Genomic DNA, 14,935 nt, shown 5'->3' on the forward strand with positions numbered 1-14,935 from the left:
TATTTATAATCATATAATTAAACCTTACATGGCTCCAAAATTGAGAGATTGTGGCCAAATATTTGTGGGCTGTGAGATAAAAATCAATGAGAGGGCTATTAAAGTATCTTGTGTAGATGGCTCAACAATCTGAAACACACTAAAGCATCTAACACCATGTATTCAAAGATACAGGCCTTTCATGTGTCCAACCTCCCATCAAACATATACACACACATCTGACTTTCTTGTTACTGGGTGGGGTAGCATCAGTGTGTGTGAACTGCCATCTGCTGCTGTCAACACTGGTTGTGTTGTTTTGTCATTTATCACAAAAAAAAATGCCAACTCTGCACTTTTTATGATGACCAAGCATCCTCAAGCATTCAAATTACTACCGAAAAATGTATTATAAGTGTAGTACGACCTGGGTGGAGAGAAACGTCTCATTCCCCATTCCTATTGGGAATACCTGCTTGCCTCCAATGTGCTCCGGTTCCACCACCCCGAAGGAGGTGTTATAGATGCTGGGGTAAACGCAGCGGTCTGGGGGTGAAAATTAAATCCTGTCTGGCACCATCCCTTGAGTCTTATCCCCATGGTATTTTGGCTGAATATGAACTTGCTGCTTTGTTCACCAGCACTCTTTGGATCCTTTATGCATCGGGCTGGTACCAGTTTTAGGCCTGGATAAGGAGATCCAACCTCTGTCTCCACAGAGGTGGGGTGAACTCCTGAAACCTTTGGCCAATGGGTCAGGCACCCCAAATGGCAAACAGCACAGCTCCAGTCAGGATAGTCCAAGTTTTTTGTGTAATACTCTTTAATTGTCAGCTTGCTAGATAACCTGAAAGAGGACATGTTATGTGATTTACAGATAACTTCTCCCAGAAGTTTGCTGCTGTAGGCAAGCAGGTGAATAGGTAACCCACAGTAGCTTTGTCTGGGCTGCTTCTGACCTGGAAACAAGAGACAACAACCAGACAGCACTCCGAGCCACCCGGGAAAGCTCAGAGGACCTCTGGCAAAGCTGGATAACCACCAAAGTCTGTGAATATGACCATGTGCTGCCATCCAGCTCATGGCCGTAGGCTTATGGACTGTTAGCTTATGTGTCTCTGGAGGACCACATACCTCCATAAAAAGGTACTGACCTGTTTTATTGTTTTTGTGCTTGTTTAAATGAAGTGACCGCTACGTTTTTGGTCCCAATCACAAGCATCAAATCATGGTTTTTATTCAGTTTATTATATTATTCATGATTGTTGATTATATTGGTGTGTGAAGTATGTGTGTTTGGTAACCAATAGGCCTATAGCTAATTCAGAGGAAAATGTCAGGCAATATATTTTATTTGTAACAAAACAAAAAAAGAAAAAAGAAAATAGTGTGGTGTAAATTGAAACACCTAACTGTGACACAAAAGCAAAGAACACTCTTGAGATTTAAGTTAATATTGTTCATTATTGTGCCTTATAAAGTAAGTTACTATTTTAATTGTAAACTGCTAGTGGATGTGTTTATAGGTTTATAGGCTACATATATTAGATGTAGTGGCCTGCTATTTTATTGTGTTAAAAAGGTAATTACACTCAATTATTTGTTATATTGAGTTCTCATAATACTAAATTATATCCAGCAGATATAAGATTTTTAGAGTGATGTAACAATAGCATCTAGCTAATCAGAGATGCCATATTAAAGTTAATGGGAATAAAGAATCCAGGGCTCCATCTACATATAAATATAGTGTAGATGGTCTACACTAACATTACATTTAAATTGCTACTGACTCAGCAGTTTGGCTTGACGTGTTGGCAGCTGGTCTCAGTGATCTGTTGGTGATTTCAACTTGTTTTTCTATCACACGCTCAGTGTGACACGTTTCCCGGTATGAGCTAACGTTTTCTCTGTTGTGAAAACAGACCTGAAAGCACATCATGTTTTGTTCTGCTATTTTGCTAATTGTAGCTCATGGCAATGTGGGTTAGCTTGCACCTGTTTTTGAGTTTTACCAACCGTTAGTGACTGTCCTCTCTTCAAAACAGTAATATGTGTGTGTGCTCACCGAATAACAATAACCTAAAATGCCACTTAGAAGTGGTATGTTCATTTGAAAGCTGGGAAACTCAGCACTGTTACATTTTTTCTCATCATTAATCTTTCATAAACCTTGGTGTTTTTGGTCAGACACCCATTCACATTTTGAAAGGACTTCATGGAAGTATATGATACCATTTCCATGCTCAATCTGTAGTAGCAGACATAATATTTTGGATTGATACCATTCATTAAACACATTTGGTGCAATTTTTAACCATTTTAATTAAAATGCTCAAAAATCTCACTAAAATACAGGTGTGAACTATTTCCTTGGGGAAGTAGTATATACTTTATTGAGTCTGACACTAACAAAAGCCTTAATTTTCTCTCACATACTCTGCTTTATATACTGCCAACAATAAAAATGGATGCCTTACGACTTGTGATAAGGTTTAGTTTGCTTTAAGCCATTTTTTCCCAGTCCTGGTCTTGAGAACCCCTTGTCCTGCATGTTTTAGATGTTTCCCTGCTCCAACACACCTGATTCAAAAGACCAGCTCATCAACAGGCTCTCCAACATGCAGGGCCAGAGAATCCCAGGACCAGGATTGGGAAACACAGATTTAAGCAGTGCAGGCAGTGACTGACCATCACGTTTGTCAGTTGGGTATTATGGTAGCTTTATGTGCTCGCTTCACTACTTGTGTTGAGACCCTTCAGTACTAAAAATATCTATACTAGACTCGACTTGACTGATAATGATAGTAGCTCTCGTACAGACTCGCTGCTATTGACACATCATGTACATGCTGGTCTGCTGTATGTCCACTGGGTGGCAGCACAGGTTGACTGGATAGGTGGTGTGCAGTTTGGGTGGGGTTTTGAATGAAAGGACTGTCCAAACTGCTGCTTGTAAGCCGAAGATACCGAAGAGACTGTTCAAGTTTCAGCACATTGATTCAGCAACCACAGTCTGGTGCAAAAACCGTTTCTATCGCACCAGACAGGAAGTCAGACACAGAATCGGCATAATAAAACTTTCATTTTTCAAAATAAAACAATCCGTGCAGCCTCCTGATCGTATTTCAGCAACAAACACGAATAAAACAGACCGATAAAGACACCATCTAGCTACGTAGCCTACTGACACATGACATAAGCACAAAAATCAAAGAAAATTACCAAATCAACTAAATTTGAGCAAGTTAACAAAATCGGGCTGTTTAGTTGTGATGCTACTACAGTAATTATGGTAGCATAAAGGCACTTGTTTGGGTTGATTATACTTTTGCAATTACTGTATTAACAGTGTGACTTCATTTTAAAAGGCAGATTTTTCTCCCAGAGCATGTTCCGCTCCACTGCCGTGAAGTGCCCTGTGTGAGTTGACGCCGGGCCGAGGACGGAGCTAAACTCTGGCACAGCTGTTTTGCACCGCTGACGGACCCGGTGGAAATCCCGGGTTAGTCTCTATTCTTGTTTACAAGTGTAGCTGTGATGTGACCACTGCTTAACTCACACAGGAGCTCATCACTGTGCTTTCTCTTTGAACCTGTAGCAGCAGGCGCAGCTCATGACTGTGATGCAAACATGGTAATGTGAAGCCGATGTGTGATGTTCATTGTTGTTCCAACATGTGGCACGTTGATATTAATGGCTGTGCAACTTGCAGAGCTCAGTCAGATTACTGTCTGTCCTCTCTGACAAGAAGGTGCATTACAGCTGAAATACACCAGGCATGGATGTGATGTGTCACATCGAGGTGGAGCAGGTTTCTCTATAGAGGTAAGATCTTAAGCCCGAGCCCGAGTCCGAGCCCGACCCGGCCCGACTTTCGGGTCGGGTCGGGCCCAAAATATCAATGCTTACGTTCGGGTCGGGTCGGGTCGGGCTTCTCTCTCGCCAACTTTAAAAAAAATATATATATATATATATTTATGTATTATGTATATTAAAACAATGTATGGATATTAAACTAAGGAATACTTATAAAATATAATAAAATAAATAATTTGGATAAAACAGAGAAGGCGCTGTACGGTAATTGCTATTTAACTACTAAACAAGTCTGTAATAACCAAATACACGGCTCGGGATACCAATGCCAGATGTTCAAGAGGACAAGACCCGAGACTGAACTCCCGCACAATACGCACTTTACACCGAGATGACCGCCCTGGACCACCTACCTCAGCAGGTCTGACTTCTCAAACAGCAGCTGGTCCAGAAACATGTATGAATGGACTCATCCGTGCGTCTCCAGCGGAGGATTTTTAAAGTCTGTTTGTTTCCACCTTTAGTAACGAAAACTATAGTGAACCTGCTGCGCTCTGGAGGCTTTACCCCAGAGACCTGCTGCTGCTGCTGCTGCTGTTCCTCTCCTTGTCAGAGAATATGCATCTTACAGTCTTGTTAAACTGGGAGGATTCGTTACAGAAGACTTTAAAGGCTTTAATGTGTTATCATTATGCACAGGCATCGTCACAAATGGGATCACACAAATCGCAACCAGTCCCTTTTCCCGGAGCAGTGCTCTGTCCGGCTCTGACTGACGCAAAATATAACATTTCGGGTTTTTTCGGGCTCGGGCCTGCAAATCAAGTTAATTGATCGGGCTCGGGCCGGGTCGGGCTTTAATACCCTCGGGCCCGGGTCGGGTCGGGCTGGATTTTTTAGGCCCGATCTTACCTCTATTTCTCTACCTGCTGCACAGACCCTTTCTCCATCACTGCATGCATGTTGAGTTTTGCTAAGTAATAATGTAGTCAGTTATACAGGGTTTGGAGATGTAGGCTATATTAACTGGTACTAGTATATTAACTAGATTGTTTTAATACAGGATCATGGATACACATTGATTTGATTGATTTCATGTGCAATGTAAAAAAACAACCAAAGAACACAAGTTTGATCAATTTTAGAGCATTTTTACTTGTTTTATACACAGGTCTATGTAGTTGTTAGCCGTTGGAGGGTCATGTAAGAGGAGGGCGATGCCTGCACATATGCGTACAGCCTCTGTGTTCAGTGTAGCAGATTCAGCAGTTGGTGAACAGTCCATTAGGACCAAAAGCTATTAATTTGGTTCGTTTTCGTTGGTGTGAAAGCATCAATCGCACTCGGGTGTGCACTAAATCAAGCGGACCGAGACCTCCAAAAAGAGGTGGCCTCGATCTGCTTGACTCCGCACCAAGTGCCGACCTACTGGAAGATGAGGGAACGTCAATTGAACCAATCTTGATTTGTTTGCAGGTGTGAACGTGGACCACACCGCAGCCTATATGTGACAATTTTACTGCTTGGTGCGGACCAAATAATCGGACTTTGCAAGTACATGGACTTGCTGTTGCTTTCCACCCACTTCAAAAATGCTCCTTGCTGGAGGATACAGAATATGTGACCGGAAAAAAAAGGGAAATTTAGCTTGAAGTAGCTTTTTATTGAAGGCCTTGTTATATTAACAGATAATTATGGGTGACAGCGGTGACCTTTAGACATGAAAGCTGTTAGTGTGGTCAATCAGACATTTATGTTAAGAACTGACCATTAATAGCAAATGATTACACATTTAGATTTGGTAGAAAAGGCTCTGCTGTTAGGAGAAGGCTCGAAAAGAATGTGATGAGGATTCTGCTGAGAGAAATGATCCCCTTAATAAACGTATATGAACATTAATCTTAGCTAAATCAACAATAAAAAATACCACTTATGGAGGAGGTTAAGATGATAGACGGAGCCGCGGCAGCAAATGGCATTGTCATGAATGTAATCAACAGAGTAAATAGTGAGAGTGTTAGGTTATCATGTCACCTGCATGAATATGATTGGATGTTCCCGGCCTCACAGCTGACAGGCACAGCTTTAGTGTTCTGCCTGAACAAATGCTGTGCTTCATTGGATAGAAGTTGGCCTTGTGAGAGTGAAGGCATAACAGTAGAAGAGAAAATAGGTTGATTGAAACTTGCGAGCAAGAGTATTTTAATTACAGCTCACACAGACTTGCATATCTACCCAAGGACTAAACAAACTGCCAGGAAGTTCTGACTGAAAAGTATTGGTGTAAATATAAAAATGTATTATCTTCTGAATTGGATTTAGCTGCTTTGCTTTCACGGTCAGACTATAGTGCATGCTGTTCACGCTCACACTCATGACTTTTTCACCCCGACTCTAGTGATGAGTATGAATGTAATTGCCTACTGTATTTCAGCTAACTCAAGAGAAAGGTCCTTGTATTTTATATTGCATGTCTGAGGTTTTTCAGTGGTAAGTGCTGCTTCCACTTCTACTGCATTTTACCAGCTCAGTGTGAAATCTGACATTTGTGTTAAAATGCATCAAGTTATAAATGGTCATAGACAGAAACATATTAACATCAATGTTTACGCCTAATTAGGAAACAATACAACGGCTGAAAAGAAGCCAGCAAGACTCATCTTCAAATATGCAACATTCTCATCTAGTTAGACCTGCTGAATATTCTGTCCATTACACATCACATCCTATAATTTCGTAATGATTAAAACACAGTATGGTGTGAATATTTCATTCCCCACCACCCACTGTAATGTTAATCCCATCTGAATGGAGTTTAAATCACTTGAACCTATTCACCAAATACTGGGGTGTGGGGAGGGGGGGGGGATCCCATCAGTTTAGGAATACATCATGGCAGACATTTTAAATAAAGCTTTAGCAAAAGTTTATTAAGGAAGGATTTATTCTCTCACATTCTGCCTTTATTGCTCTAAACTGTTATTCAGACATTCTGCTGCACAACCAGGCGCCTCCCTATCACCATCATGGCTTCCAGGATGCTTAGAGAATTTCAACATTTCCATCAACCACCTGCTGACTTAACTTTACCACTGACGTCTAAACGCTGAGGGATCCTGACCTGCCTCCAATCATGCAATGGGCTTACACATCTTTTTCTCCTGCTAAACTCAATAAATATTGTCCCAATTTGATCTAACTGAAACAAGAATGTAGGTAAGGGCCAGCTCTGTACTGGACTCTGTATGCATGTTTTGAGCTTTGGCACTGGCCACACATCTTGTACTTTATATGCAATTGCTGTTTGTTTCTGAATTTCAATATTTTTTTTAAGGATAATATAGAAATCAAATGGTACAAACCATGCAGCAGTGTAGTCCAACTGTTCTGCAACAGAGGAAAGCAGCTGGGACACTCCATCACAGCAATTTCCATCAGAAATTGTCTCTTGACTCTTTGTAATTGAACAGCATTTATTTACACCTGGGGAAAAAACCCCCAACAAAAAAACACCTACTTAGCTGAGGTAAGCCAATAAATTGGAATATCTAATTAATACCCCAGTGATTTCGCCAAGAGACCAGATTTTTCCCCAAGAGTACACTGTAGCCTACAACTTATCTTCCATATCTTCATCCTCAACAAGAAGCTTTACCGCAGCATCTGTCTCACTATACATTCTGCTGATCGATCATCAGCTGAGATTAAATGTTACACCTAACGCTTCATCTGCCTCACACATTTCCTTATGTAAGGTTTACCTGGCTGTGCTGCTTTAGTGTGCTCTCTTCTATCTGAAGATGCAGATTATTTTTTCTTTCTGTGCCTTGGTTGGCCAAACACTCTAACCAAACGCATCAATAGTTTTTTTTTTACTGATAGACTTATTCCATTTTCAAGGAATGAAGGAGAAACTAATCAGTGAAATCACCTGGTGTCATGATTGTTTGGAAGTAAACCCTCTCGTTCCACAGCACATGATTGGCCCCCACAGTGCTATAACAATCACTAATGGAGAGCACGAAAATAGTAATTAATTTATGTGGAGACGATGTAGACTTTTGCTGGTAAAGATCTCCTGTAGATCCAGTCTGTATTCATTTTGTCAACAATGTACGTGCAAACCTGCAGTTTTCTTTTTAAAGAAATGCCATAATTTGTTCATAATGTGTGTCATCAGTCATCTAAGAGCTTGAATGATTCACTTTCAAAATGATGGCTCTCATTTTGAATTCAAACAAATGGGGATCATTCTGCTGTTTACTGCACTGTGCAAGAAATGTGCTGTTTTGATGACAAGCACCTCCTCAATGGGCATCTTCCTGCATTTCATATATAAAATGGGCCTATTGAACACCTGTTGGGCATTTTGCTGTGTGGATGAGTAGACATTAATACTTTCTTTAACGGTGCCTGGAATGATAACGTCAGATTGTTTGCTATCATTCACATTGTAGGCACATACTGTAGAGTCGCTTAGGATGCAGCTTTTCTCATGTTTATTGAGGGAGGTGAGAACACAAGCATTAGCATTTTCAATGAAACTTGCAGTTAATACAAATTATGAAGAAATCCCCAATGTACCTGAAAAATAGTTTTATCCATCACTAGTGTTTGATCTAGGGTTTTTTATTCAGCATCAGAGGATATGAGATTTTTTAGACCTTGGTGGTGCAGTATGCCAGCGGTCGGAGTAAACAACAATATATAATTAAAAAATAAGAAATAAAGGGCACTTTCTTACAAAACAAACTTCAAAATATATTTATTTACATTTATTTATACATAATATATAACCACAATTTAGAGGGGCATGTTGTAATATTTGAGTTTAACCCTCCTGTTGTCCTCAGGTCAAGGAAGGAAGGAAAGGAGTAAGGAGGGAGGAAAGGAGGATGGAAGGAAAGGAGTAAGGAGAGAGGAAAAGAGGATGGAAGGAAAGGAGTAAGGAGGGAGGGAGGGAGGAAGGAAGGAAAGGAATAAATAGGGAGGGAGGGAGGAAGTATGGAAAGAGGAGGGAGCAATGAAAGAGGGGAGATGGGGAAGAATGAAGGAAAAAATAAAGAAAGAGGAAGGAAAGAAGGTACAGTCAAAAGAGATGGGGTCAATTTGACCCGGGAGGACGACAGGAGGGCTAAAATTTTCCAGAATGAACTAAAATGACTTTGTAGGCTGAGACTGTATAATTCTTAGCATTAATAATCAGTTTTTATTGTAATAATAACACATTGTAAAATATTTTTTAACTGTCACCATGTACCAGCTGTATCAGCTGTGCATTGAAGGTCAGATTGGAGATGAAATCACTCATGTAAAAGATGAGATGTTCATTTTTCTGTACTATTTAAACACAAAAAACAGGTCTTCTTATATTGTGATATTCAAATGTTTTACTTTTGTTTCTTTACTGGAAATGAAAATATAGCCAACAGTGTCTTAACCAGAAACTTTAAGCCCCCTGGAGCTTTATCTCCAACCAGCTTCTACCTCATTCACATTTTTGGAGTGAAATGACGAGGCATCGATAACGCAACTGTTTCTCCGCTGTGACAAACTTTCAATACGAGCTACAGGAGGCAGATAGAAACAGGCTGGCTGACAGAAGTTCAGCTCAAAGCAGCGCTGCGTCGCTCGTGGCCACTCGAGTAGTAAAACAAAGCAATAAAACTGATTTTTTTTCGCACCGTGCTCACTCATGTTGCATACACGAAGCTGTGGCACACCTCGCTTCCACTCGTCTCCAATTCCTGTGTCCATAATTTTCAAAATAAAAGTCATTTGCAAAGTCGAGTAATTGTATATCATATCACATTTCATGAAATTCTGAAATAGCAGCGGTGAGAAATCAGCAGCGTCGGCCTACCACTACTGAATGACATTAGCGGAAACACTGCATCACAATACTGAGAATGGAACGAATCAGAGCAAGGCTTTCGTTAAGGTGCAGGCTATGACTATTTAATAATGCAGAAATGTCATTGCAAATAATATAAAAAAAACATACGCAGCACACTTTCTTGCAGCTGTCTTCGCATAAATGGAGAAATAATTGTATTTTCTCTTTTTTCCATGTGGAATATATGATGTCATTGGCACTTATAGTCAGCATAATTAGATGCTGGAGATATATGCCTCACCCGGGGCGTCTTGGTCCTCTCCTTCTACATCTGCCTGCTTGCAACAGAGTAGAAGGCTCAGCTGGTAGATTTATGCTGCCCTTCAGTCCATTAATGTCTCCTTTTTATGTGTCCATTTGGCATAGTGGCCACTCTGCTCACCTCATTTAGACCGGATGCTGTTAGGACAGCATGAGAGTCCTGAGCTTATTCAGGTAGACAGACAAATAGGGATGTCAAGGGTCTTGCTATGTGAAGATGAAACAAACTCACTCACAGCATTCCCTTGTTGTACATTAGCAGCATGTGATGCTGGAGCTGGACTGCTGTTATTGCATGATTGGAAAGCACATGATGGAGGTCCGTTAGTTTATGCATGGTGTATGCACATGTTAGTACCTTAATGCATATGTAAGATTGAGTTTAAACGCTTACATCTGCATGCGTGTGTGCAACTGCATAGAAGCCCATACATTTTGATTAATGCTGTACAAGCTAATTTCACACATGGCAGCAAGAGGAGACTGTTTTAATTTAGTGTACTTGAATTGACAGAATTCCTTAACACTGTATGCTAATTTATGCTGGAACAATTTTAGTTCTTAATTTTTCCTGTCATGCCTCCACTCTCTGTAAATTGTTTGTAAACCATTATCATTTTTTTCGGGAAATTAGAAATAAAACAATTATTATGTAATATATATTTATATATATATATATATATATATATATATATAAATCATATATATATATTTCTTTTTTTAACACAATTTCAAGACCGTGAACAGCAGGTTTTCTCTCACCATTTATCAATGATTTTCCATTATATCAGGAGCAAAGCCCAGAGCAAGACTGGCTTTGTCGTAATTTACTGGTTTCATATTTGAATAACCTGTTTGCTTGATGAGCATCGCCTATTTTCCTTTCATGTACCTCGAGTTTCTCCATTTTATATCTGGTCAGGCTTTAAATTAAACGCTTGTCCAAACCACCCGTGGTTCAGACCAATCAGCATCCTACGAGGATTCTCACACGGTGGAAGACAGTGATGAATGATGACAGACAAATGGTTTATCCAGTCACATGCCAAGTTTTTTTTTTGAAAGTGACACAAACCATCTGTTACGTCAGGCTTGTTGTTTGTAGTCTGAATAAATTTGGTTTACATTGTAGTGTTGCTAGCATAAACATACTCTATGTAAATGGACTGCACTTATATATAGCACCTTTTAGCAGGACAAAGCATTTCATAGTGTGTAGACAGAGGCAAAGGGAAGCAATTTGAGGCTGATAGTTGCGCTCAAGGACATTTTAGCATGTAGCCAGCAAGAAGATAAAACTATCAATGGACCACCAACTCTACCCCCTAAGCTACTACCATTAGGGTGCTTCTGTATGCTTCTCAAGGGGGTGCTAGGCCAATGAGCTGTCATTTATGAGTTCAGCTTTCTATAGATATTATCTGTGCTTGCTGTTGTTGAAATAAAAAAAAGTGAATTTGCTCTTCAGATATCACACTCAACACCAGGGTTTTATCTGAGCAAACAGGTTCAACAGGTCTCTAACTCACAGCTGAACTGGATATTCTTCTCTGTACTGTAGCATCCTAATTCATTTTAAAATAGTTGCAGTTTTTCGCATACTGATCCCTGCCTTGTTCAGCTTTATGGTTTTTGACTCAACAATCTCCTCTCATTTTATCAGATGTCATTATGTGACATGATACTGCAGTGCAGATCAGCAAGCTCCCTTCCCCCCACTAACATATCAAACACTCTTGTCAAGTCAACACGCCTCCTACCACACCTCCAGATGGGACGATCAACTACTAGCTTCACTCTGGAGACTGAGGAGTACAAGCTGTTTTTATATACTGCACTCTTTCCTTTCTTTGACTCTCTTTTCATTTTGCATCAATACTATCCTGATGTTTTTCCTTTTCAAATTTTTAAAAGTGTATATCCTGTAATTGGTATCATAATAATGCATATTGTAGGAGCTGTGTTGCCTTGATAAATCCACAGGCAGGCTCAATATAGGTGTTTTCTTTTCTTTTTTTTTTTGTAAATGTAGATTTGCCTTTCCAACCCATCATTTGCATTTAAATACTGATGGTGATGCATCTTTGTGTTTACCTCAGCAAGGTGTGACAAACATTATCATTATTCTCTGCATGCGGGATCTTATGGCAGCAAGCACATCAGCGGGCAAGGAGGGTGCAGCACAAACAAGTGAGAAGTGTCACTGCATGGTGAATGGGCGAAGCATAAAACCTCAAAAAACAACACACAGAACACAGGAACATTTCCAAGTGGAAAGGTGAAACTTCTGCCTACAGTATGAATATAACATCTGTTATCTAAAGGAGCCCTGGCACATGGACAGTTTCATAAGAGCGAAATGATAGGCATCCATAGCATAATTGCTTTTCAGAAGGGCAGTTGGCAGTAGTAGTTTGGAAGGAAGGAAGGAAGGAGAAGTACAATAATGATGAAATATCAATGAGATGATGAAAAAGTAATCATTCCACCACAGAAGCGCAAGGCTCAAAAGATCCAAGCACCAACACTCAGAAATCAATAAGTCTGATCCAATGTGGGACAATTTACACATGACACATCACTCATCACTCCATATTGGAAAGCCCACTGTTGGATTGCCATTCGGGAGAGATCATCACTGCATGACAAGAAAAATGCAGTACAGTGTAGCTGCCTAACTGAATGTAAAAAGTCAGATTCCTTTTAAATAAAAGAGATAACTTTTATTACAGAAGCTTTATTCTTTTACAGTTCCAGGAGTGAGATACACTGTATATCTATATGTGTTTTATTGATATGAAAAATCATTGATTCATCCAACCAGACATTACAACCTCCATCAATTCAGGTGTTCCTCTATGTTACCCAACTTTTATTCTATTCTATTTTATACAGCAGAGTCCTTATTAAACCATCTGAAAGAGGAGAAAAAAGAGGAAGCATTTCTATTCATAATAGAAATCCACTCAAAATACATTTTTACAATGATAACACTCTGTAAAATGGCATCAGGTGAAGTCTAAGCATGTTGTACTTAAAAGCTGAATGTCTACTGTAAATGGTTAAAATAATGGTTTAAAAATGTTCAAGTCAATCTTAAAAAAAGAGTCAAGTGTTCATATGAACAGTGAAGTCGCTGTAATCATTCCTCGTGTTCATACTGGCTATTAAAAGATCCCCTTCAAACTTGCTTTTCATTTAAGTGATCAGTGCCAAAACCCACAGTGTGTCCACGCAGTCATTTAGTACATTAAATGCCTTTAAACGTTGATGTGAATCTAATCTGAGTCTTCAACAGCCTGAGTTAGTCATATCAAGTGGATAACTGCCACATTTACAGTATTTTAAGCATCAAAGTCCCTGTTTGTGTTTCCTTGTTGAGCTGCAGGGGAAGTATATGAACCAAAAAGAAGGATTTTGGCACTAAAAACACTATAACGTTGATTTGACTCATTTGGACGGCTGAAGCTTCATATTAGCTTAATAATAAACTATTTTGGACTGTGGATTTTGTCCTCCATCACTTACACTGTAAATGCATTATGATGGGATCTTTGATATTTGTTATTACCACACTTCTTACAGACCAGGCATTTACTGTCAAATTGAACAACATTATTAAACATGATTAAAGTAGTAGGGCATATTAGCTGTCCAAATGTGCATTTATTGTATTATGCACTTAAAAGGCACTGAAATACATAAAAATACAAAGTTGTCAGTGGATGAAAATTGCTCAGTTGTCATAAAAAAAAGGATGTTTTCATCTTCTTGGTCTTGAGTAAGGATTCTGGGATCATGGGTAAACAAAGCACACTGTTTATTCCTATTAGATTATTCCAGGGTTGTATTTTTAACAAGTCGCTTATAAAATAATATTGGAAGAAATGCCAGTTCTATAATTGCTTCAGAAGATTGTTTTTTAGGCAATACCTTGGATGACAGGCATGATTTTTATACATAGTCAACGTAACAAGCTGAAAACACTGTGGAAATCACACAAAAAACAACACATTAATTCCATAGACAGTTTCATATGACACATTTCTTTAAAAACCATTTTGCAGCAAAGCTTTTGTTTATCCAGGCAAAACTGTATTCAAGCACTCCGTACACATATCTGCAGTGCCAGGATATTCCTGTGTGAATACTCAACACAGCACTTAAGCATTTTTAAAAGCATTATGCCAAGTACCGGCTCCTCTTCAGTGAGAAATCAACAACATTGCGGCTTTTCTGCATAAACTCAAGCCGTGAGGGTATAGAGGAGCAGGAGACGTGTGCAGTTTCTCTTGATATAGGAGCCAATTCAAGTCTATAATTTGCAACACACACCTGCACAGCAGAAGCTCTGAGAAGGTGGTCCTCCCCTGGTGACTAGATGTTTTTCCTGTTGCATTGTCTACAGCCCCCACTCCCTAAAACTCAGATCTCTCTCTCCACCCCTCTCTCTCTCTCTAACACACACATACATACAAACACATACTCTCTCCCTCTGCAGAGCTCCCAAATACACTGAGAGTGCTGGGGCTAGATAGCAACGGCAGTAACCAGGCCTGACAGATATTCCTCTGTGGCTAGTTCAGAGAGTGGGCAAGGAGCCCGAAGCACCTGCTAGTAGGCCGCCACGTCACAGCAGTTGTCACCGGCAATCACATTTCCCAGCTGAAACAAAATCTATGTGGGAATGGGTACGCTTGTGTTTGCCTTCTTAGAAAACCTTATCTTACAAAGTTGGTTAAATAGTACATTGCTATGGAGGCCCCGCAATCTGCCAGTAACAGCTGGTGCCAACATGAAGGTCATTCGGAGAGCTAGGTGCACATATAATGGTTGGCTATACGGTCTAGCCATACGTGCCATACATTTTATCTACTGGATCAAACTAAATACTTCTTGCAAACATGTAGCAACAGTGTATGCTTAACATATAAATAATGTACTTCAATTATACACTCTCCAACCAAAATACACACAGAA

This window comes from Scomber japonicus, chromosome 7 (genome assembly GCF_027409825.1).
Source record: "Scomber japonicus isolate fScoJap1 chromosome 7, fScoJap1.pri, whole genome shotgun sequence".
Lineage (NCBI taxonomy): Eukaryota > Metazoa > Chordata > Actinopteri > Scombriformes > Scombridae > Scomber > Scomber japonicus.